The sequence below is a fragment of the Salvelinus sp. IW2-2015 genome, unplaced genomic scaffold (genome assembly GCF_002910315.2).
Source record: "Salvelinus sp. IW2-2015 unplaced genomic scaffold, ASM291031v2 Un_scaffold1325, whole genome shotgun sequence".
In the NCBI taxonomy this organism is placed as follows: domain Eukaryota; kingdom Metazoa; phylum Chordata; class Actinopteri; order Salmoniformes; family Salmonidae; genus Salvelinus; species Salvelinus sp. IW2-2015.
This window is the reverse complement of record NW_019942843.1, coordinates 158,258-182,142: the sequence shown is the minus strand read 5'-3', so window position 1 is coordinate 182,142 and position 23,885 is coordinate 158,258. Positions and strand designations below refer to the sequence as shown.

The 23,885-nt window shown below is 43.8% G+C and overlaps 1 non-coding gene across 1 annotated transcript; it reads left to right on the top strand.

Annotated features, from left to right (window-relative positions):
* Positions 1-3,960: 3,960 nt before the first annotated feature.
* Positions 3,961-4,036, top strand: trnaa-ugc (transfer RNA alanine (anticodon UGC)). Its single transcript has one exon. It is a non-coding gene; the product is annotated as a tRNA-Ala (tRNA).
* The last annotated feature ends 19,849 nt before the right edge of the window (positions 4,037-23,885 follow it).

The window sequence follows — 23,885 nt, the reverse complement described above, 5'->3', positions numbered from 1 at the left end:
CAGAGACAGAGACAGAAACATAGAGACAGAAACATAGAGACAGAGAACATAGAGACAGAAACATAGAGACAGAAAACATAGAGACAGAAATAGAGACAGAGACATAGAGACAGAAACATAGAGACAGAGACATAGAGACAGAGACAGAGAGACAGAGACAAGAACAGAACATAGAGACAAAAACATAGAGACAGAAACAGGAGAACGAGAAGAGACATAGAGACAGAGACAGAGACAGAGACAGAACATAGAGACAGAGAAACATAGAGACAGAAACATAGAGACAGAAACATAGAGACAGAAACATAGAGACACAGAATACATGGAGACAGAGACATGAGACAGAGACATAGAGACAAAGACAGAAACAAATAGAGACAGAAACATAGAGACAGAAACATAGAGACAGAAAACATGGCATGACAGAGACATAGAGACAGAGACTAGAGACAGAGACATAGAGACAGAGACAGAAACATAGAGACAGAAACATGAGAGACAGTGATATAGAGAACAGAAACCATAGAGACACAGAGACATGGGAGACAGGCGACAGAAGTAAGAGACGGATGAGGAGACAGGACGACAGCAGAGGAGCAGAATGGAGACAGAGACAGCAGACAGAGGACAGGAGACAGAGACATGAGACAGACGACATGGAACGCGACAGGACAGAGGCAGAGACATGGAGGACATAACATAGAGGGCAGAAACAATGGAGACAGAAACGAGTGGAGACAGAGACATGGAGACAGAGACATGGAGACAGAGACATGGAGGACAGATGGGAGCAGTATAGACCAGAGGACTATAGACAGAGACATTATAGACAGGAGACATAGAGACAGTAAACATAAGACGAAACAGAGCGACATGAGATCCAGAGACATGAGACAGAATACGTTAGAGTACAAGAGACATAGAGCACAGAGACATTAGAGACAGCGACACTAGACAGGTGGAGATACAGAGACATTGAGACAGAAGCATGTAGACAGAGACAAGAGACAGAGACAGAGACAAGAAGAGACAAGACAGAGACAGAGACATGGAGACAGAGGACATGGCAGGACAGAAGACAGGAGGCAGAGCAGAGCAGTAGGCAGAGAGACAAGAGGACAGAGAACAGAGAGAAGAGAGACAGAGAGACAGGAGAGACATAGACAGAGAGACAGAGAGGGACCAGAGAGACAGAGAGACAGAAAGAGGCAGAGAGACAGAGACAGTACCAGAGACGAGGAGAACAGGAGCATTGACAGAGAGCGAGAGAGGAGAACAGAGAGACATAGGAGTGATCATGTGAGACAATGGAGGATCATGGAGGATCATTGGAGACATGGAGCGACAGATTGACCATGGATGACAGCGAGACATGTGGAGTACAGAGACAGAGAGTTAGAGACAGATAGACTTGAGAGACAGACAAGACAGGCAGAGAGAGACAGAGACATGGAGACAGAGACATGGAGACAGAGACAGAGAGGCAGAGACATGGAGACCGAGACATGGAGACAGAGACATGGAGACAGAGACATGGAGACCGAGACATGGAGACCGAGACATGGAGACAGAGACAGAGAGGCAGAGACATGGAGACCGAGACAGAGAGGCAGAGAGACACAGACAGACACATAGGTACAGAGACATAGAGACAGCGACAGATAGACAAAGACAGAGACAGAGAGAAAGACAGAGACAGAGAGAAAGACAGAGACAGAGAGAAAGACAGACATAGATAGAGACAGAGAGGCAGAGACAGAGGCAGAGAGACAAAGACACAACTTACACTAACCACCGGTCATCCCCATTTTCAAATGTATTGTAATCTTTCAAACAAAGAGAACATAGTGTACTAATAGAGAAAGTGGGACATGGGCCAGTGCATGGGCATTTTAAGCCACTGAAAGACTTATCCCACATAAAATCCTAGCAGTCATTTGTTCAGTCATTATAATGGACAAATCATCACTGATTTAAATAGGACTAGTGCCCAACCTATGGCTCTGTGTTAAATTAACACTGCCAAGTAATGATTATTCATGATCATGAAAAGCAGCTATGATTGTAAACACAGCACTTTCATTGCAATTATACCACGGTGGGTGATTCACACCATTATATTGCTTACTGAATTTAATTAGATGTTCATCCACCCATACTGCGATACCACATTTTTCCACTAGATGTCCGTGCAGCTCTTGCTTCGCCCTGTGACTCCGTCTCAGTCTCACCTGTCATGAGTTGAAAGTTGAGAGTGCCTGTAGGTAGAGTACAAATACAAATCAAACCAAATGAATCTAATTAATCAAATATAAAGTACAGAGGAAGGAAGCGGACCCAGACTGCAGCCAGGAGCCACACTCGATCAAACACGTGGCCGTTATACATACTAATAATAAGCAAGAGAGCTCTCCTCTGCCTTTATGAGGTGGCCCAGCCCAGGGCAGTTTAGTTTCTTTTTCTTAGGATTTCCATTAGCTACTGTACATGCAGCAGCTACTCTTCCTGGGGTCCACATAAAACGTACAAGTACATGACAAAGTACAGAACAGTTATAGACAAGAACAATATAAGATTTTACATTGAAATAAAATATAAAAAAAGATAAGGGTTATTTATTGGAAAGACACCAAGAGACAACAAAAATACTATTTACATACTATTCATATATACGTATACATGTTCTTATATACAGTTACATTTGATCTTTAGAAGAGAAGAGGCGCTGTGATACAATCTGTTTTTTTTTATCTGTTTTTTTTTTAAGCTAAAATTGCTTTTTGCCTAAGTAACCTCTGGTGGCAGAGCATTCAATGATGACATGGCTCTATATTTAAGTGAGCAACGTACAGCATTTATTTTTGGTTTGGGTAGACTGAAGAAACCCATAGTGGTGTGTCTGATGGGGTGTGTCTGTTTGAAGTGTCATGCAAATAGATTATACAAGTGGTTAGGCATTTTCAACACAGAAATGTTTCTTAAAAAGACTAGAAGAGAAGTAGTCAATTTCTCCTCAACCATGAAAGACTATCAAAATCAAATTTTCAAATCAAATTTATTTATATAGCCCTTCGTACATCAGCTGATATCTCAAAGTGCTGTAAAGAAACCCAGCCTAAAACCCCAAACAGCAAGCAATGCAGGTGTAGAAGCACGGTGGCTAGGAAAAACTCCCTAGAAAGGCCAAAACCTAGGAAGAAACCTAGAGAGGAACCAGGATATGAGGGGTGGCCTGTCCTCTTCTGGCTGTGCCGGGTGGAGATTATAACAGAACATGTCCAAGATGTTCAAATGTTCTTAAATGACCAGCATGGTCAGATAATAATAATCACAGTAGTTGTCGAGGGTGCAGCAAGGTTCAGCACCTCAGGAGTAAATGTCAGTTGGCTTTTCATAGCCGATCATTAAGAGTATCTCTACCGCTCCTGCGGTCTCTAGAGAGTTGAAAACAGCAGGTCTGGGACAGGTAGCACGTCCGGTGAACAGGTCAGGGTTCCATAGCCGCAGGCAGAAATAGTTGAAACTGGACCAGCAGCAGGCCAGTGGACTGGGGACAGCAAGGAGTCATCAGGCCAGGTCGTCCTGAGGCATGGTCCTAGGGCTCAGGTCCCCGAGAGAGAGAAAAAAAGAGAGAAAGAGAGAATTAGAGAGAGCAACTTAAATTCACACAGGACACCAGATAAGACGGAGAAGTACTCCAGATATAATAAACTGGCCCTAGCCCCCGACACAAACTACTGCAGCATAAATACTGGAGGCTGAGACAGGGGGGGTCAGGAGACAATGTGTCTCCTGTGATTGATTACCCCAGGACAGGGCCAAACAGGAAGGATTATCATGCATGTTGTTGATATTAGTCATGTGTGTTTATGGGCCAAGCTGCAGCTTTGCTATAGGTCTTTCTTTCCTGCACCTGACCATATTACCGGACAGTAATCCTACCGGACAGTAATCCACATGGGCCCCGTGTGGCTCAGCTGGTAGAGCATGGCGCTTGCAACGCCAGGGTTGTGGGTTCGATTCCCACGGGGGGCCAGTACAAAAAAAAAAAGTATGAATGTATGTGCTTGTAAGTCGCTTCTGGATAAGAGCGTCTGCTAAATTGACTTAAATGTAAATGTAATGTAATCAGTATGGGGGAGTACCAATACCCCAGGGGCAATACCTCGGCATGGGACAATACCCCATGGATAACTCCGGCATGGACAATACCCCAGTTATCGGCATGGGAACAATACCCCAGTTTATCGGCATGGGACAATACCCCAGTTATCGGCATGGGACAATACCCAGTTATCCGGCATGGGACAATACCCCAGTTATCGGCATGGGACAATACCCCAGTTATCGGCATGGGACAATACCCCAGTTATCGGCATGGGACAATACCCCAGTTATCGGTATGGGACAAAACCAGAGCCTGAACAACTAGTACAGTTGATGTTTGTGTCAACAACGCAGAACATCTTTTTATAACAGACATACAGTACTTCTACCCATCTTCAAAACAACTTTGTCGCTATGACTTGATAACTGACCATCCGATGTTAATCCTAGGAGTTTAGCTTCCTCAACTTCCTCAATGGTCACACCCTTTATATACAACTCCAGTAGAGGTTCAGGTCTTAGAGAATGTTTAGAACAAATCAAATGTTATTTGTCACATGCGCCGAATACAACAAGTGTAGACTTTACAGTGAAAAGGTTACTTACGAGCCCTTAACCAACAATGCAGTTAAAAAGTATAAAATGTACAAATAGATAAAAAGAAAATAGTAACACAATAAAAAAAACTGAATAAAATACACAATAACAATGAATATTTCAACCAAATACACAATGCTTCTGGTTTTAGATGTTTTTAAGACTACTTTACTGTTAATTACCCATTCCGACACTGACTGTAAACTCCTTGCTAAGATTATCCGTGAGCTCACTGGCTGTAGGTACTGATGTGTAGAGTGTGCAATCATCAGCATACATTATAATTTTAGCTTCTTGTAAGACAAGTGGCAAATCATTCGCAATAATAGAGAAGGGTAACGGCCCAAGGCAACTGCCCTGAGGGACACCACACTGTACTTATCTGATGTATGCACTGAACTCTAACACAGCTCCAACTATCATCTGATGTTAGAGAAGCGTCCATTGGAGAACACTCTCTGGGTTCTTTTGGAGTAAGTAACTCTCCAGCCATGTGATGGCAGGTGATGTAAAGCCATTTTTCAATAGCAATTTGTGATCAATAACATCAAAGGCTGCACCGAAATCTAACACAGCTCCAACAATCATCTTATTATGCATTTATTTTAGCCAATCTGTCAATCTGAGTCAGTGCGGTACAAGTTGAGTGCCCTTCCCTATATGCATGCTAAAAGTCAACAGTTAACGTGTTCTTTTAAAAATGGCATTGCATTTGTTCAATCACAGTTCTTAGAGCATTGGGCCAGTAACCGAAAGGTTGCTGGATCAAATCCCTGAGCTGACGAGGTAAAAATCTGTCGTTCTGCCCCTGAGCAAGGCAATTAACCCACTGTTCCCCAGCGCCGAAGACATGGATGTCGATTAAGGCACCCCCTTCCCGCACCTCTCTGATTCAGAGGGGTTGGGTTAAATGGGGAAGACACATTTCAATTGAAGGCATTCAGTTGTACAACTGACTAGGTATTCCCCTTTCCCTTTCCTTTCTCTCCATCAGTTTACTAAGAACAGGAATCCATCTGATTTGTCGGCTGTTGGAGCCAGTAAAGCATGCTTTACTATTTTTAGGAAGTGGAATGACTTTAACTTTCTTCCACGCCTGTGAACACATACACTCCTTTAGGCTTTGGTTAAAGACATGGCAATACAGTCTGCTACCATTCTAAATATTTTCCCATCAAGGTTGTCTATACCTGGTGGTAATACAGTCTGCTACCATTCTCAATAAATTCCCTGAAGCAAGCGTATCTTAGAAAGAGGGGAGATAGAGAGGAGTGTGAGCCTTAAGAGAGAGTTGTTTTGAAAGTGTGAGGAGAGAGAAAGGGGGGGGGAGGGAAGAGAGAGAGAGCGGAGAAGAGAGAGAGGAGAGAGAGAGGAGAGAGAGAGAGAAGAGCCCCCCACGAGGTAGAAGAGAGACGAAGAGGAGGAGATGAGAGAGAGAGCAGAGCAGAGAGAGAGACAGAGAGAGAGACGAGAGAGAGAGAGAGCAGAAGAGGAGAGAGAGAGACGAGAGAGACTGAGAGACGAGATGAGAGGAGAAGGATCGAGAGAGAGAGAGAGAGAGAGAGAGAGAGAAGACGCGAATGCCCGGCCATTCGCCGGATCCAGATGAGAGAAGCGGAGAGCTAGGAAGAGAGAGAAGAGCAGAGAGAAGAGAGAAGCATTTTTTTCAAACAAAAACTATTCTCTCTGCAGGCAGAGCACATAAAACAAATGCACCCGTGCGGCAGATTTAGCAGGCCAGGGTGAGGTAGATTTCCCACATATGCAGATCGCAGCTGATACACAGAGGGACCAAAGTGGGGAAAGATCCACTATCTGACAACACATTTACAGTGGGAAGATTCATTCACTTGATGGAGTTTTAGTTTGTCCCAAACCCTTAAACTAGTGCCTCTGTGATCACAGCTTGAGTGGTTGTGTGAGGAGGGACAGGAGTTTTTGCTATGAGACATGATCAACGATATAGGCTTACCTAGGGATAGGGCTCTTGAGTTTTTCGCTGCTCAGGTCACATATGAACCCCACATATTGTCTCCTCACTGGATAGTTCTGTCTCTGACCATCTCTCTGGCCTTTCTAAGGACCTCTAAGACCATTATGATGGTATTTTCTTTCATGAACCTGGAACAGTTTTAGCACAGCACACGGGCACAATGACACGCGGGTGATACGCGACCTTTTCCTATGTTGACATTCTATGACGAGCCTTCGGAAAGACGTAACTTCCAGACCCCCTTGAACCTTTTACACATTTTGTTAGGTGTACGCCCTTTATTTCTTAAAATGATTTAAATTAGTCCCCCCCCCCCCTCAGAATGCTACACACAAACAGTCCGCGATAGAGTGACACAGAAGCAAGAAAAACGTTTTGCAAATTATTAGAAATACAAAAAACTGAAATATGACATTTACATAAGTATTCAGACCCTTTACTCAGTACTTTGTTGAAGGATCTTTGGCAGCGATTACAGCCTTGAGTCTTCTTGGGTATTTTGCTACAAGCTTGGCACACCTGTATTTGGGGAGTTTCTCCCACTCTTCTCTGCAGATCCTCTCAAGCTCTGTCAGGTTGGATGGGAAGCGTTGCTGCACAGCTATTTCAGGTTTCTCCAGAGATGTTCGATCGGGTTCAAGTCCGGCCTCTGGCTGGGCCACTCAAGGTCATTCAGAGACTTGACCAGAAGCCACTCCTGCGTTGTCTTGGCTGTGTGCTTAGGGTCGTTGTCCTGTTGGAAGATGAACCTTCGCCCCAATCTGAGGTCCTGAGCGCTCTGGAGCAGGTTTTCATCAAGGATCTCTCTGTACTTTGCTCTGTTCATATTTGCTTCGATCCTGACTAGTTTCCTATTCCCTGCTGCTGAAAAACATTCCCAAAGCATGATTCTGCCATCACCATTCTTCACCGTAGGGATGGTGCCATGTTTCCTCCAGATGTGACGCTTGCCATTCAGGCCAAAGAGTTTAATCTTGGTTTCATCATGGTCTGAGAGTCTTTAGATGCCCAAACTCCAAGCGGCCTGTCATGTGCGTTTTACTAAGGAGTGGCTTCCGTCTGGCCACTCCACCATAAAAGCCTGATTGGTGGAGTGCTGCAGATATGGTTGTCCTTCTGGAAGGTTCTCCCATCTCCACAGAGGACCTCTGGAGCTCTGTCAGAGTGACCATCATGTTCTTGATCACCTCCATGACCAAGGCCCTTCTCCCCTGATTGCTCAGTTTGGCAGAGCAGCCACTTCTAGGAAGAGTCTTGGTGGTTCCAAACTTCTTCCATTTAAGAATGATGGAGGCCGCTGTGTTCTTGGGGACCTTCAATGTTGCAAAACAATGTTTACATCTTTCCCCAGATCGGTGCCTCGACACAGTCCTGTCTCGGCGCTCTAAGGACAATTCCTTCGACCTCATGGCTTGGTTTTTTCTCTGACATGTACATTATATAGACAGGTATGTGCCTTTCCAAATCATGTCCAATCAATTAAATTTACCACAGGTGGACTCCCAACAAGTTGTAGAAACATCTCAAGGATTATCAATAGAAACAGGATGCACCTGAGCTCAATTTTGAGCATCATAGCAAAGGAATATTCATGTTAATAAGGTATTTCTGTAAATTAAAAATACATGAATTAGCATAAAATCCTGTTTTTCGCTTTCACATTTTGGGGTATTCTGTGTAGATTGCTGAGGATTTTTTGGGATGTAATCCATTTTCGAATAAGGCTGTAACATAACAAAATGTGGAAAAAGTCAAGGGATCTGAATACTTTCCAAATGCAATGTGTATTTACACTCCAACGTCTCTGATCCATAGTATTTTAAAGTATGTGTATTCTAGTGGTAACACACCACAATTACTTCTTTAAAATGTTATTTGGAATGAAAGTGACGAGTGTTTGAGTGTACAGTCGTGGCCAAAAGTTTTGAGAAGGACACAAATATAAATTTTCGAAGTCTGCTGCCTCAGTTTGTATGATGGCAAATTGCATATACTCCAGAATGTTATGAAGAGTGATCAGATGAATTGCAAAGTCCATCTTTGCCATGCAAATGAACTGAATCCCCAAAAAACATTTCCACTGCATTTAAGCCCTGCCACAAAAGGACCAGCTGACATAATGTCAGTGATTGTCTCGTTAACACAGGTGTGAGTGTTGACGAGGACAAGGCTGGAGATCACTCTGTCATGCTGATTGAGTTCGAATAACAAACTGGAAGCTTCAAAAGGAAGGTGGTTCTTGGAATCATTGTTCTTCCTCTGTCAATCATGGTTACCTGCAAGGAAACACGTGCCGTCATCATTGCTTTGCACAAAAAAGGGCTCCACAGGCAAGGATAGTGCTGCCAGTAAGATTGCACCTAAATCCTCCATTTATTGGATAATCAAGAACTTTCGGTTCAATTGTTGTGAAGAACACTTCAGGGCACCCAAGAAAGTCCAGCAAGCGCCAGGACCATCTCCTAAAGTTGATTCAGCTGTGGGATCGGGGCACCATCAGTACAGAGCTTGCTCAGGAATGGCAGCAGGCAGGTGTGAGTGCATCTGCACGCACGGTGAAGCGAATACTTTTGGAGGATGCCCTGGTGTCAAGAAGGGCAGCAAAGTAGCCACTTCTCTCCAGGAAAAACATCAGGGACAGACTGATATTCTGCAAAAGGTACAGGGATTGGACTGCTGGGGACTGGGTTGTCATTTTCTCTGATGAATCCCCTTTCCAATTGTTTGTGGCATCCGGAAAAAAGCTTGTCAGGAGAAGACAAGTTGAGCGCTACCATCAGTCCTGTGTCATGCCAACAGTATAGCATCCTGAGACCATTCATGTGGGGGGTTGCTTCTCAGCCAAGGGAGTGGGCTCACTCACAATTTTGCCTAAGAACACAGCCATGAATAAAGAATGGTACCAACACATCCTCCGAGAGCAACTTCTCCCAACAATCCAAGAACAGTTTGGTGACAAACAATGCCTTTTCCAGCATGATGGAGCACCTTGCCATAAGGCAAAAGTGATAACTAAGTGGCTCGGGGAACAAAACATTGATATTTTGGGTCCATGGCCAGGAAACTCCCCAGACCTTAATCCCATTGAGAACTTGTGGTCAATCCTCAAGAGGCGGGTGGACAAACAAAACCCCACAAATTCTGACAAACTCCAAGCATTGGTTATGCAAGAATGGGCTGCCATCAGTCAGGATGTGGCCCAGAAGTTAATTGACAGCATGCCAGGGCGGATTGCAGAGGTCTTGAAAAAGAAGGGTCAACATTGCAAATATTGACTCTATGCATCAACTTCATGTAATTGTCAATAAAAGCCTTTGACACTTATGAAATGCTTATAATTATTCTTCAGTATTCCATAGTAACATCTGACAAAAATATCTAAAGACACTGAAGCAGCAAACTTTGTGGAAATTAATATTTGTGTCATTCTCAAAACTTTTGGCCACAACTGTATAGCGAACTATTGAGTGTATAGCCAACTATTGCTCCTTGTTGATCTTATGTATCTCTTCTATCCATTGTCTGTGGCACTTCTTTGATCCGTATGGACCATGGTCAAAAGTAGTGCACTACATTGCTGGGTGCAATTTGGGAAGCAGTCTATATATTTGTCACAGTGAATACTGGTGATGGTACAGTCATGGTTAGTGGTGTACTGTAAGGACAAAAACATGAGATAATAATCTAATCCGAATAGGATGAAATTGCATTTGAAATTACAGCGGCATTCATTTTCATGTATTGTTACACAGAAGGAGGAAAAAGAGTGAGAATAGATTTCAAATAGGAAGGATAAGAGAGGGTTAGGGAGAGAGAGACAGAAAGAGACAGCAGAGAAAAAGAGAGGCATGGAGGAAGTGAAGTAGAGGGGGAGGAAGGAGAAGGAGAGGGAGAGGCAGGGAGGAAGGAGAGTGAGAGGCAGGGAGGAAGGAGAGTGAGAGACAGGGAGGAAGGAGAGMGAGAGASAGGGAGGYAGGAGAYGGAGAGGGAGGGAGGYAGGYGYAGGAGAGASAGGGAGGYBGGAGYYGGAGAGASAGGGAGGAAGGAGAAGGAGAGGGAGGGAGGGAGGACGGGGAAGGAGAGGGAGAGAGAGAGGAGGAAAGAGGAAGGGAAAAGGAAGATTCGGCAGAGAGAGACCGAGTTGTTAGAGAGAGAAAGAGCGGGGGAGAGAAAAAGATTGAGGGAGGCAGTGAGAAAGGGAGAGAATAATTAGGAGGAGATAAAAGGCATGGAAGAAGCAAGGGTGCGACAATCTCCCTTTATTGCAATTAATCCAATTTACAAAAAAAGAACAGAGTACCAGAAAAGCTGTAACAAGCAGATCCACCAATCAAGTTCCCTACCAAAAGCAAGTGTTTTGGGGGATTGTGAGTGGGCAGCAGGCAACAGTGGGACGGGTGGGCGGAGCAAGAAAACATCATGTTGGCTTTTGAGCTGGCAGATGGGGAACCTGTCGGAAGCCACATGAATCATAATTAAACACAACTTGTTGATATTTTCTCACTGTGGTAATGATGTTGATTGCAGGGTTTTAATGTCTGTGTGTGCTTGGGGAAGCATGGGGAATATAATTGCGCTGGCCGGGAGTTTGGGCGGTTTGGGTTGGAGGGTTTGTATGTGTGGTGTGAGGGGATTGTGTGTGTGCATGTGAGTCTGTGTGAGAGAGAGAGTTAGTGTGTGTGTCAGCACAGACTAAATTCTTCCTTAATTATTGTGTGTGTGTGTATGTGTTTTCGTGCTTGTGTGTGCTCATATGACTGCCCTTGCCGCAGAGGGTTCCAAAAGGGTTCGATCTGGAACTAAAAATGGTTCTACCTGGAACTAAAAAGGGCTCTTCAAAGGGTTCCTCTATGGGGACAGTCAGAGAATCCTTTTGGAACCTTTTTTTCTAAGAGTGTACCCTACCAATCCTCAAGAGGAAATTCATTTGTTACGGCAGCAACCAAACATAAAGAGCTTACCTTCGCTATGTGCATCATCAGAAAAGAGCTTACCTTCGCTATGTGCATCATCAGAAAAGAGCTTACCTTCGCCACGTGTATCATCAGAAAAGAGCTTACTTTCGCCATGTGCATCATCAGAAAATACAAAGGAACATCAGTACCTATAACCCAAACGCCAGGAGAAAACAAACACCTAAAAAGCTAAAGAGGGAAGCATGAGAAGGAAGGACATGGTCTGTGCTGTTGTTCACAGCGCAATGTAATGGCTTTAAGATGACCTATGAGGGCCTAGAGACCAAGTGTGTGTGTGTGTGGGGGGGATGGGACGGACTCTTATGGTAGGTACACCTATAGCTCATCTTTTGGCAGTAGTACTGTAGGTTACTTTGTCACTGACCTCAACCCAGAGTCTCTCAGAGCATTCACAGTCAGCCCACTGACACCCCTATCAGATCACAGTAAGATCACAGTCTACTTGAACAGAGCAATACTCAATCATGAAGCATCAAAGCCAAAGGAACTGAATAATATAAAGAAATACTATAGATGGAAGGAAAATATTGTGGAAACCTACCAAAAAACGATGAGGCAACATCAAATTCAATTATTTTTAGACAACTTCCTGGACAAAATGTTTCACTGTAATAGTGAAGGTGTAAACTTGGAAGTAGAAAATCTAAACAGTACCACTGTAACATTATCAGTTTCTCTGGTTTTACTATTTATACACTCAGCAAAAAAGAAATGTCCTTTTTTCAGGACCCTGTCTTTCGAAGATAATTTGTGAAAATCCAATAACTTCACATATCTTCATTGTAAAGGGTTTAAACACTGTTTCCCATGCTTGTTCAATGAACCATAAACAATTAATGAACATGCACCTGTGAAACGGTTGTTAAGACTCTAACAGCTTACAGAAGCTAGGCAATTAAGGTCACAGTAATGAAAACTTAGGACACTAAAGAGGCCTTTCTACTGACTCCATAAAAACCCAAAAGAAAGATGCCCAGGGTCCCTGCTCATCTGCCTGAATGTGCCTTAGGCATGCTGCAAGGAGGCATGAGGACTGCAGATGTGGCCAGGGCAATAAATTGCAGTGTCCGTACTGTGAGACGCCTAAGACAGCGCTACAGGGAGACAGGACAGACAGCTGATTGTCCTCACAGTGGCAGACCATGTGTAACAACACCTGCAAAGGATCGGTACATCCGAACATCACACCTGTGGGACAGGTAGAGGATGGCAACAACAACTGCCCGAGTTACACCAGGAAGGCAGAATCCCTCCATCAGTGCTCAGACTGTCCGAGAGAGGCTGGACTGAGAGAGGCTGGACTGAGGGCTCGTAAGCCTGTTGTAAGGCAGGTCCTCAACAGACATCACCGGCAACAACGTCGCCTATGGGCACAAACCCACTGTCGCTGGACCAGACAGGACTGGCAAAAAGTGCTCTTCACTGACGAGTCGCGTTTATCGTCGAAGGAATGAGCATTACACCGAGGCCTGTACTCTGGAGCGGGATCGATTTGGAGGTGGAGGGTCCGTCATGGTCTGGGGCGGTGCGTCACAGCATCATCGGAATGAGCTTGTTGTCATTGCAGGCAATCTCAACGCCATACGTTACAGGGAAGACATCCTCCTCCCTCATGTGGTACCCTTCCTGCAGGCTCATCCTAACATGACCCTCCAGCATGACAATGCCACCAGCCATACTGTGCGTGATTTCCTGCAAGACAGGAATGTCAGTGTTCTGCCATGGCCATTGAAGAGCCCGGATCTCAATCCCATTGAGCACGTCTGGGACCTGTTGGATCAGAGGGAGAGGGCTTGTGCCATTCCCACCAGAAATGTCTGGGAACTTGCAGGTGCCTTGGTGGAAGAGTGGGGTAACATCTCACAGCAAGAACTGGTAAATATGGTGCGGTCCACGAGGAGGAGATGCACTGCAGTACTTAATGCAGCTGGTGGCCACACCAGATACTGACTGTTACTTTTGATTTTCACCCCCCCTTGGTTCAGGGACACATTATTCCATTTCTGTTTGTCACATGTCTGTGGAACTTGTTCAGTTTATGTCTCAGTTGTTGAATCTTGTTATGTTCATACAAATATTTTTAAGTTTGCTGAATATAAACGCAGTTGACATTGAGAGGACGTTTCTTTTTTTGCTGACTTTATGTGTTCAGGTAAAATTAACATTTTTGTTTTATTCTATAAACTACTGACAACATTTTACCCGAAATTCCAAATAAAAAATATTGTCATTTAGAGCATTTATTTGCAGAAATGACAACTTGTCAAAATAACAAAATAAATGCAGTGTTGTCAGACCTCGAATAATGCAAAGAAAATAAGTTCATATACATTTTTTTACATCACAATACTAATGTTGTAACTTAGAAAGAGTTCAGAAATCAATATTTGGTGGAATAACCCTGATTTTCAATCACAGCTTTCAATGCGTCTTGGCATGCCCTCCACCGGTCTTTCACATTGATGTTGGGTGACTTTATGCCACTCTTGGCGCAACAATTCAAGTAGCTCGGCTTTGTTTGATGGCTTGTGACCATCCATCTTCCTCTTGAACACATTCCAGAGGTTTTCAATGGGGTTCAGGCCTGGAGATTGGGCTGGCCATGACAGGGTCTTGATCTGGTGGTCCTCCATCCACACCTTGATTGACCTGGCTGTGTGGCATGGAGCATTATCCTACTGGAAAAACCAATCCTCAGAGTTGGAGAACATTGTAAGAGCAGAAGGAAGCAAGTTTTCTTCCAGGACAACCTTGTCCATGGCTTTATTCATGCGTCCTTCACAAAGACAAATCTACCCGATTGCAGCCTTGCTGAAGCACCCCAGATCATCCACCAAATTTCACGCATCCACTGTGAAATTTGGTGGAGGATCGGTGACGATCTGGGGGTGCTTCAGCAAGGCTAGAATCAAGCAGATTTGTAGAGTGTAGGGCAGATTTGTTCGCTGACGATCTGGTGCTTCTGTGCCCAACCAAGGAGGGCCTACAGCAGCACCCAGATCTTCTGCACAGATTCTGTCAGACCTGGGCCAGTCAATCTCAGTAAGACAAAAATAATAGTGTTTCAAAAAAGAACCGGTCATCAGGACCACAAATAAAATTTCCATCTAGACACTGTTGCCCTAGAGCAGTGGGTCCCAAACTTGTTATAGTCCCGCACCCCTTCAAACATTCAACCTCCAGCTGCGTAACCTCTCTTGCACTGGGGTCTGCGGACTCTGAAATGTTTTTTCTTCTCCCATTATTGTAAGCCTGCCACACACACACTACGATACATTTAGGGATAGACGTCCCGTCAGCGGGACACCTGTCGGAAATGAAATTGGAGGGCGCGCAATTCAAATAAATAATCGTAATATTAAACATTTATGAACATATAAGTATCTTACATCGGTTAAAAGCACAAATTCTTGTTAATCTAACTGCATTGTCCGATTTACCATAGGCCTTACAGCAAAAGCATACCATGCAATTGTTTGAGGACGGCGCCCCACATCAACATATTTTTCAACCAGCACAGGCTTCATAAAATCACAAATAGTGATTAAGAAAATACCTAAATAAAAGTAAGAGATAAGAACAACAAGTAACTAAAGAGCAACAGTAAATATCAACAGAGGGTCTATACACAGGGGGTACTGGTACAGAGTCAATGTGATGGGGCACCGGTGTTGAGGTAATTGAGGTAATATGTACAAGTACAGTAGTTAGAGTTATTAAAGTGACTATGCATAGATAATAAGCAGAGTAGCAGCAGGGTAGAGGGGGGGGGGGGGGGCAATGCAAATAGTCTGGATGCCATTTGATTAGCTGTTCAGGATTCTTATGTCTTGGGGGTAGAAGAAGCTATTTAGAAGCCTCTTGGACCTAGACTTGGCGCTCCTGTACCGTTGCAGTGCGGTAGCAGAAAGAACAGTCTATGACTAGGTGGCTCGGTCTTTGACAATTTTTAGGGCCTTCCTCTGACACCGCCTGGTTAGAGGTCCTGGATGGCAGGAAGCTTGGCCCTGGCGATGTACTGGCATACGCACTACCCTCTGTAGTGCCTTGCAGTTGGAGGCAGAGCAGTTGCCATATCAGGCAGTGATGCAACCTGTAAGGATGCTGTCGATGGTGCAGCTGTTAAGATGAGTAATTCGTTATATGACGTTGGTCTCTGTAATTGTTCTGGCTGGGTCAGCACTATTTCAGATTGCAGCTGCAATGTAGAACTGTGATTTATACCTGAAAAATGCACATTTTTCCCCAAAAAACTATGCTATACCATAAATATGTTATCAGACTGTCATCTTATGAAGTTGTTTCTTGGTTAGTGGCTATATATATTTTTATTTAGTCGAATTAGTGATAGCTACTGACGCAGGAAAAAGCTGTTGGGAGTAAAATATCGTGTCCTTTGCTAACGTGGTTTAGCTAATAGATTTACATATTGTGTCTTCCCTGTAAAACATTTTAAAAATCAGAAATGATGGCTGGATTCACAAGATCTGTATCTTTCATCTGGTGTCTTAGACTTGTGATTTAATGATATTTAGATGCTACAAGTTACTTGTGACGCTATGCTAGCTATGCTACTCAGTGGGGTGGGGGGTGGGGGGTGCTACCGGATCAGGGTTGGTGACTCGTGAGAAGATAACCTTTTGAGGATCTGAAGACTAATTCCAAATCTGTTCAGTTTCCTGATGGGAAATAGATTTTGTCGTGCCCTCTTCACGACTGTCTTGGTGTGCATGGACCATGATAGTTTGTTGGTGATGTGGACGACAAGGATCTTGACGCTCTCAACCTGTTCCACTACAGCCCTGTTGATGAGAACGGAGGGGTGCTCGGTCCTCCTTTTCCTGTAGTCCACAATCATCTCCTTTGTCTGGATCACATTGAGTGAGAGATTGTTGTCCTTTCACCACATGGTCAGGTCTCTTATCTCCTCCCTATAGGCTATCTCATCGTTGTCGGTGATCAGGCCTACCACTGTTGTGTCATCAGCAAACTTAATGATGGTGTTGGATTCATGCCTGGCCGTGCAGTCATGAGTGAACAGGGAGTACAAGAGTGGACTGAGCACGCACACCTGAGGGGCCTCCATGTTGAGGATCAGCAGTGTGGATGTGTTGTTACCTACCCTTACCACCTGGGGGCGGCCCGTCAGGAAGTCCAGGATCCAGTTGCAGAGGGAGGTGTTTAGTCCCAGGGTCCTTAGCTTAGTGATTAGCTTTGAGGGCACTATGGTGTTGAAAACTGAGCTGTAGTCAATGAATAGCATCCTTTTGTCCAGGTGTGAAAGTGCAGTGTGGAGTGCAATAGAGATTGCATCATCTGTGGATCTGTTGGTGCGGTATGCAAATTGGAGTGGGTCTAGGGTTTCTGGGATAATGGTGTTGATGTGAGCCATGACCAGCATTTCAAAGCATTTCATGGCTACAGATGTGAGTGCTACTGGTCTGTAGTCATTTAGGCAGATTAGTTTAGTGTTCTTGGGCACAGGAACCATGGTGGTCTGCTTGAAACATGTTGGTATTTCAGATTCAGACAGGGAGAGGTTGAAAATGTCAGTGAAGACACTTGCCAGTTGGTCAGCACATGCTCAGAGTACACGTCCTGGTAATCCGTCTGGCCCTGCGGCCTTGTGAATGTTGACCTGTTTAAAGGACTTACTCACATTGGCTGTGGAGAGCGTGATCACACAGTCTTCCGGAACAGCTGATACTCTCATGCATGTTTCAGTGTTACTTGCCTCGAAGCGAGTATAGAGTAATTTAGCTTGTCTGTTAGGCTCGTGTCACTGGGCAGCTCTCGGCTGTGCTTCCTTTTGTAGTCTGTAATAGTTTGCAAGCCCTGCCACATCCGATGAGCATCGGAGCTGGTGTAGTACGATTCGATCTTAGTCTTGTATTGACGCTTTGCCTGTTTGATGGTTCGTTGGAGGGCATAGAGGGATTTCTTATACGCTCCGGGTTAGAGTCCCACTCCTTGAAAGTGGCAGCTCTACCCTTTAGCTCAGTGCGAATGTTGCCTGTAATCCATGACTTCTGGTTGGGGTATGTACGTACAGTCACTGTGGGGACAATGTCCTCGATGCACTTATTGATAAAGCCAGTGACTGATGTGGTGTACTCCTCAATGCCGGAGGAGGAATCCCGGAACTTGTTCCAGTCTGTGATAGCAAAACAGTCCTGTAGTTTAGCTGGTGCTTCCTGCTTTCATTTTAGCTTGTAAGCAGGAATCAGGAGGATAGAATTATGGTCCGATTTGCCAAATGGAGGGCGAGGGAGAGCTTTGTACGCGTCTCTGTGTGTGGAGCAAAGGTTTTTTTCCCCTCTGGTTGCACATTTACCATGCTGATATAAATTGGTCAAAACTGATTTAAGTTTCCTTGCTTTAAAGTCCCCGGCCACAAGGAGAGCCGCCTCTGGAAAAGCATTTTCCTGTTTGCTTATGGCGGTACACAGCTCTTTGAGTGCGATTTTAGTGCCAGCATCGGTCTGTGGTGGTATGTAGACAGCTACAAAAAATACAGATGAATCTCTCTGGGTAGATATTGTGGTCTACATATTATCATGAGATACTCTACCTCAGGCGAGCAAAACCTTGAGATTTCCTTAGATATCCTGTACCAGCTGTTGTTTACATATATGCATAGGCCCCCACCCCGTGTCTTACCACAGGCTACTGTTCTATCCTGCCAATAGAGTGTACAACCCTCCAGCTGTATGTTCTTAATGTAGTCGTTCAGCCACAACTCGGTGAAACATAAGATATTACAGTTTTTAATGTCCCGTTGGTAGGATATACATGCTTTCAGAAAAAATCCCATGTATTTTTCAGCGATTAAACGTTAGCTCGCAGGATGGAAGGCAAAGGCAGATTAGCCACTCATCGCCTGATCCTCACAAGGCACCCCAATCTTTTCCCATGAAATCTCAATCTTTTTCCACAAAATCTCAGTTTCCTTCTCCAGCGAAAGCTGGGGATCTGGGCCTGGTCGGGTCTCTGTAGTATCTCCTTCCCGTCCGACTCATTGAAGAAAAACTACGTCTAATCTGAGGTGAGTAATCGCAGTTCTGATGACCAGAAGCTCTTTTCGGTCATAAGAGACGATAGCAGCAACATTATGTACAAAACAAGTTACGAACAACGCGAAAAAACAAACAAAATAGCATGGTTGGTTTAGAGCCGATAAGACGGCAGCCATCCCCTCCGGCGCCATCTTTCTTCTGGTTCTGGTGACAGGCTATTCTGGTTCTGGTGACAGGCTGTTCTGGTTCTGGTGACAGGCTATTCTGGTTCTGGTGACAGGCTGCTCTGGTTCTGGTGACAGGCTGCTCTGGTTCTGGTGACAGGCTATCTGGTTCTAGTGACAGGCTATTCTGGTTCTGGTGACAGGCTATTCTGGTTCTGGTGACAGGCTGTTCTAGTTCTGGTGACATGCTATTATTGTTCTAGTGACAGGCTATTCTGGTTCTGGTGACAGGCTATTCTGGTACTGGTGACAGGCTGTTCTGGTTCTGGTGACAGGCTATTCTGGTTCTGGTGACAGGCTGTTCTGGTTCTGGTGACAGGCTATTCTGGTTCTGGTGACAGGCTATTCTGGTTCTGGTGACAGGCTATGCTGGATCTGGTGACAGGCTATTCTGGTTCTGGTGACAGGCTATTCTGGTTCTGGTGACAGGCTATGCTGGTTATGGTGACAGGCTAAGTGCCCACTGCCCACAAAATGAGGTGGAAACTGAGCTGCACTTCCTAACCTCCTGCCAAATGTATGACCATATTAGAGACACATACAGTATTTCACTCAGATTACACAGACCCACAAATAATAATAATAATAATAATTTTATTTAATAAACTCCCATATCTATTGGGTGAAATATCAGCGTGCCATCACAGCAGCAAGATTTGTGACCTTTTGCCACAAGAAAAGGGCAACCAGTGAAGAACGAACACCATTGTAAAAACAACCCATATTTATGTTTATTTATTTACCCTATCTGTCTTATCTACTTCACTTGCTTTGGCAATGTTAACATACTGTATGTTTCCCATGCCAATTAAACCCCTAAATTGAATTTAAATTGAGACTGTCGTGAGACCTCTGGTTAGGCTGAGATAGTGTAAAATAGAACCAGGACACTGGCTAACCACCTAATACCTACCAGAAGAGAAATGTATTTACTTTAGCATGACTACATCATTCTCTTACTCCAGATGTAACTCAATGACAGTTGATGCTTGATGCTGAAGAACAGGTGCTTTTTGCCAAGTGAAGCAGCACATCCCAAGGGTGTGGTTGACATGCAATGACAACCGCGGCAATGATTTTTGACAATGCTGTTACTGAAATATTAGTTGGCTCACAAAGATTTTGAAAACAAATCCAATTTTGATAAGCTCCCTTATCTATTGGGTGAAATACCACAGTGTGCCACCACAGCAGCAAGATTTTTTTTACCTGTTGTCACAAGAAAAGGGCAACCAGTGGAACACAAACACCACTGTAAATACAACCTATATTTATCTGTCTATTTATTTTCCCTCTCATATTTCAACTTTTTGCACATTGTTACAACACTGTACATAGCCAATAATATAACATTTGAAATGTCTATATTATTTTAAAATGTTTGTGTGTCACGCCCTGACCTTAGAGATCCTTATTATTCTCTATGTTTGGTTAGGTCAGGGTGTGACTCGGGTGGGAAAATATATGTTTTCTATTTCTTTGTGTTTTTGGCTGAGTATGGTTCCCAATCAGAGGCAGCTGTCTATCGTTGTCTCTGAATGGGGATCATATATGTTGTCATTTTCCTTTTGGGTTTTGTGGGATCTTGTTTTCTGTTTAGTGATTTTTGCCTGACAGAACTGTTCGCTTTTGTTTTTTGACTTTCGTTATTTTGTTTGAGTGTTTTTTAATAAAAAATACAGTCTCCCAGCTTATTATGTAGTCTCCCAGTTTATTATACACTCTCCCAGTGTATTACACACTCTCCCAGTGTATTATACAGTCTCCCAGTGTATTATACAGTCTCCCAGTGTATTATACAGTCTCCCAGTGTATTATACAGTCTCCCAGTGTATAATACAGTCTCACAGTGTATTACACACTCTCCCAGTGTATTATACAGTCTCCCAGTGTATTATACAGTCTCCCAGTGTATTATGCAGTCTCCCAGTGCATTATACAGTCTCCGAGCTTATTAAACACATATCGGCTACATTATATCAGCAGCAATGGAGGAAATGTGGTGATGCTGAGTGTTACTACAACACCGTCACATTTCATGAGCAGGATCAGTGAGAGATACCACTCAGTGTTACTACAACACCGTCACATTTCATGAAGCCGGATCAGTGAGATATACCACTCAGTGTTACTACAAACACGTCACATTTCATGAGCAGGATCAGTGAGATATACCACTCAGTGTTACTAAACACCGTCACATTTCATGAGGCAGGATCAGTGAGAGATACCACTCAGTGTTACTACAACACCGTCACATTTCATGAAGGATCAGTGAGTATACACTCAGTGTTACTACAACACCGTCACATTTCATGAGCAGGATCAGTGAGAGATACCACTCAGTGTTACTACAACACCGTCACATTTCATGAGCAGGATCAGTGAGATATACCACTCAGTGTTACTACAACACCGTCAACATTTCATGAGCAGGATCAGTGAGATATACCACTCAGTGTTACTACAACACCGTCACATTTCATGAGCAGGATCAGTGAGATATACCACTCAGGGCCCATATTTCTAAAGCTTCTCAGTGTAGGAGTGCTGATCTAGGATCACGTCCCCACTGTCCATGTTATCTTATTTATTATGTGTCACGATCGTCTTTATGTGGAAGAGAGGACCAAGGCGCAGCGTGATACGAATACATCTTCCTTTTTATTGACGAAGATGAACACGAAAACGAAACACTTTTACAAACTAACAAAAACAACAAACGATCGTGAAGCTATACAAACTTCGTGCACACATGCAACATAGACATAGACAATTACCCACAACCTGTCTAATGCCTATGGCTGCCTTAAATATGGCTCCCAATCAGAGACAACGATAGACAGCTGTCTCTGATTGAGAACCACTCAGGCAACCATAGACATACCTAYACACCTACACTGAACACAACCCCATYAACTCTACCAAAACCCCCTAGACAKTACAAACACCCTCGACTAGACAAAAACACACAAACATCCCCCATGTCACACCCTGACCTAACTAAAATAATAAAGAAAACAAAGATAACTAAGGCCAGGGCGTGACATTATGATTGAAAAGGCCAAATTGATCCTAGATCAGCACTCTGAGACTCTTTAAGAACACGGGCCCTGATTTGACACTTGGAGGGACTAAAATGTATTGTTCATGTTTTTATTGAATCTTTATTTAACTAGGCAAGTCAATTAAGAACCAATTATTATTTACAATGACGACCTACCATGGCCAAACCCTAACCCGGAGGATGCTGGGCCAATTGTGCGCCGCCCAATGGGACTCCCAATCATGGCCGGTAGTGATACAGCCTGGAATCGAACCAGGGTCTGTAGTGATGCCTTTAGCACTGAGATGTAGTGCCTTAGACCGCTGCACTACTCGGGAGCCCCAAAGATTACATTGTTAAGTTCGGGAGTGATTTGAATTGATGCAAATGTTAGGAAGGTTGTTAGAGGCGATACGCTGCTGATATGAAGTATAACCATGAAGTGCTGTAGCTAAGTACCTAGCTAGCTCTTTAACATTGATCCGTCAAGGTTGAGCTTGCTCCAGATGTCTGTAAAAAATTAGTGTTTTAATCATGTTTTTAACCATGTTTTGTTTGTTTACCTGCACTTTGGTTACAAACATTGGAATAAAACAAGCTTATATTTTGGGTTCTGATGGGGTACAAGAGTTGACTCATGAGACATTTATAAGTTCCATTCTTCCAGAATCATTGGGTACATATCATTCATTTTTAAGTCCAAAAATGGATGTAGCAACTGCTCATTTCCCCTTTAAGTTGCGGGCTGGCATTTATCACAAAGCTAATGGGCCATGGCTGACTTATAGATGACCGTTGATCAAGAAGACAGGGAAAAATTGGTTACCTATGAGGCTAATAAGCATCCAGTGTGTGTGAGGGTGTGTTTGTGTATGTGTGTGAGGGTGTGTTTGTGTATGTGTGTGAGGGTGTTTGTGTATGTGTGTGAGGGTGTGTTTGTGTATGTGTGTGGGGGTGTGTTTGTGTATGTGTGTGAGGGTGTGTTTGTGTATGTGTGTGAGGGTGTGTTTGTGTATGTGTGTGAGGGTGTGTTTGTGTTGTGTTTGTGTATGTGTATGTGTGTGAGGGTGTGTTTGTGTCTTTAGAAGAGCGATGTGTGTGTTTTCTCAAGCACAGTGGAATGTCAGAATGAATGGTAAATAAGCATGCAATACCATGTTAGTATTCCAATACTCTGGATCTGTTATTTGATTTGTGATGTATGAACTCTGACAATGAAATAGACCTTTGTCCGTTTAAACCTTCTACAGAGGCTGCTCTGACCTTGAGGACTTTTGTCAATTCAATTTCATTTCAAGGGCTTTATTGGCATGGGAAACATATGCTTACATTGCCAACTCAAGTGAAATAGATAAAACAAAAATGAAATAAACAATAAAAAAATGAACAGTGAACATTACACTCACAAAGTTCCAAAATAATAAACAGATTTAAAATGTCATATTATGTGCAAATAGTGCAAGTGCAATAGGGAAAATAAATAAACATAAATATGGGTTGTGTTTACATAGGTGTTGGTTCTTCACTACTTGCCCTTTTCTTGTGGCAACAGGTCACAAATATTTCTGCTTGATGGCACACGTGGTATTTCACCCAATAGATATGGGAGTATATCAAAATTGGATTTGTTTTGGAAATCTTTGTTTGGTCTGTGTAATCTGGGGGAAATGTGTCTCTCTCACCCACCCCTCTCCCTCTCTCTCGCTCTAGCACAAGCATACCAGGGCAGAAGCTCTAGCAGCAGTGATGAAGAATTGCGCCAATAGCAGGCCAGCAATGGTCAGTAATTGCCAGTTATGGCCCATCAAAGGGGGTTCGGCCCAGCAGGTAGACAGCAGCAGGGCCAGTAGCTTTAGTTAGCATCGTAGCCTATTAACATCGTAGCATATAAGCAGTCGTAAACATCCACAAAAAACAGCAGGTGGG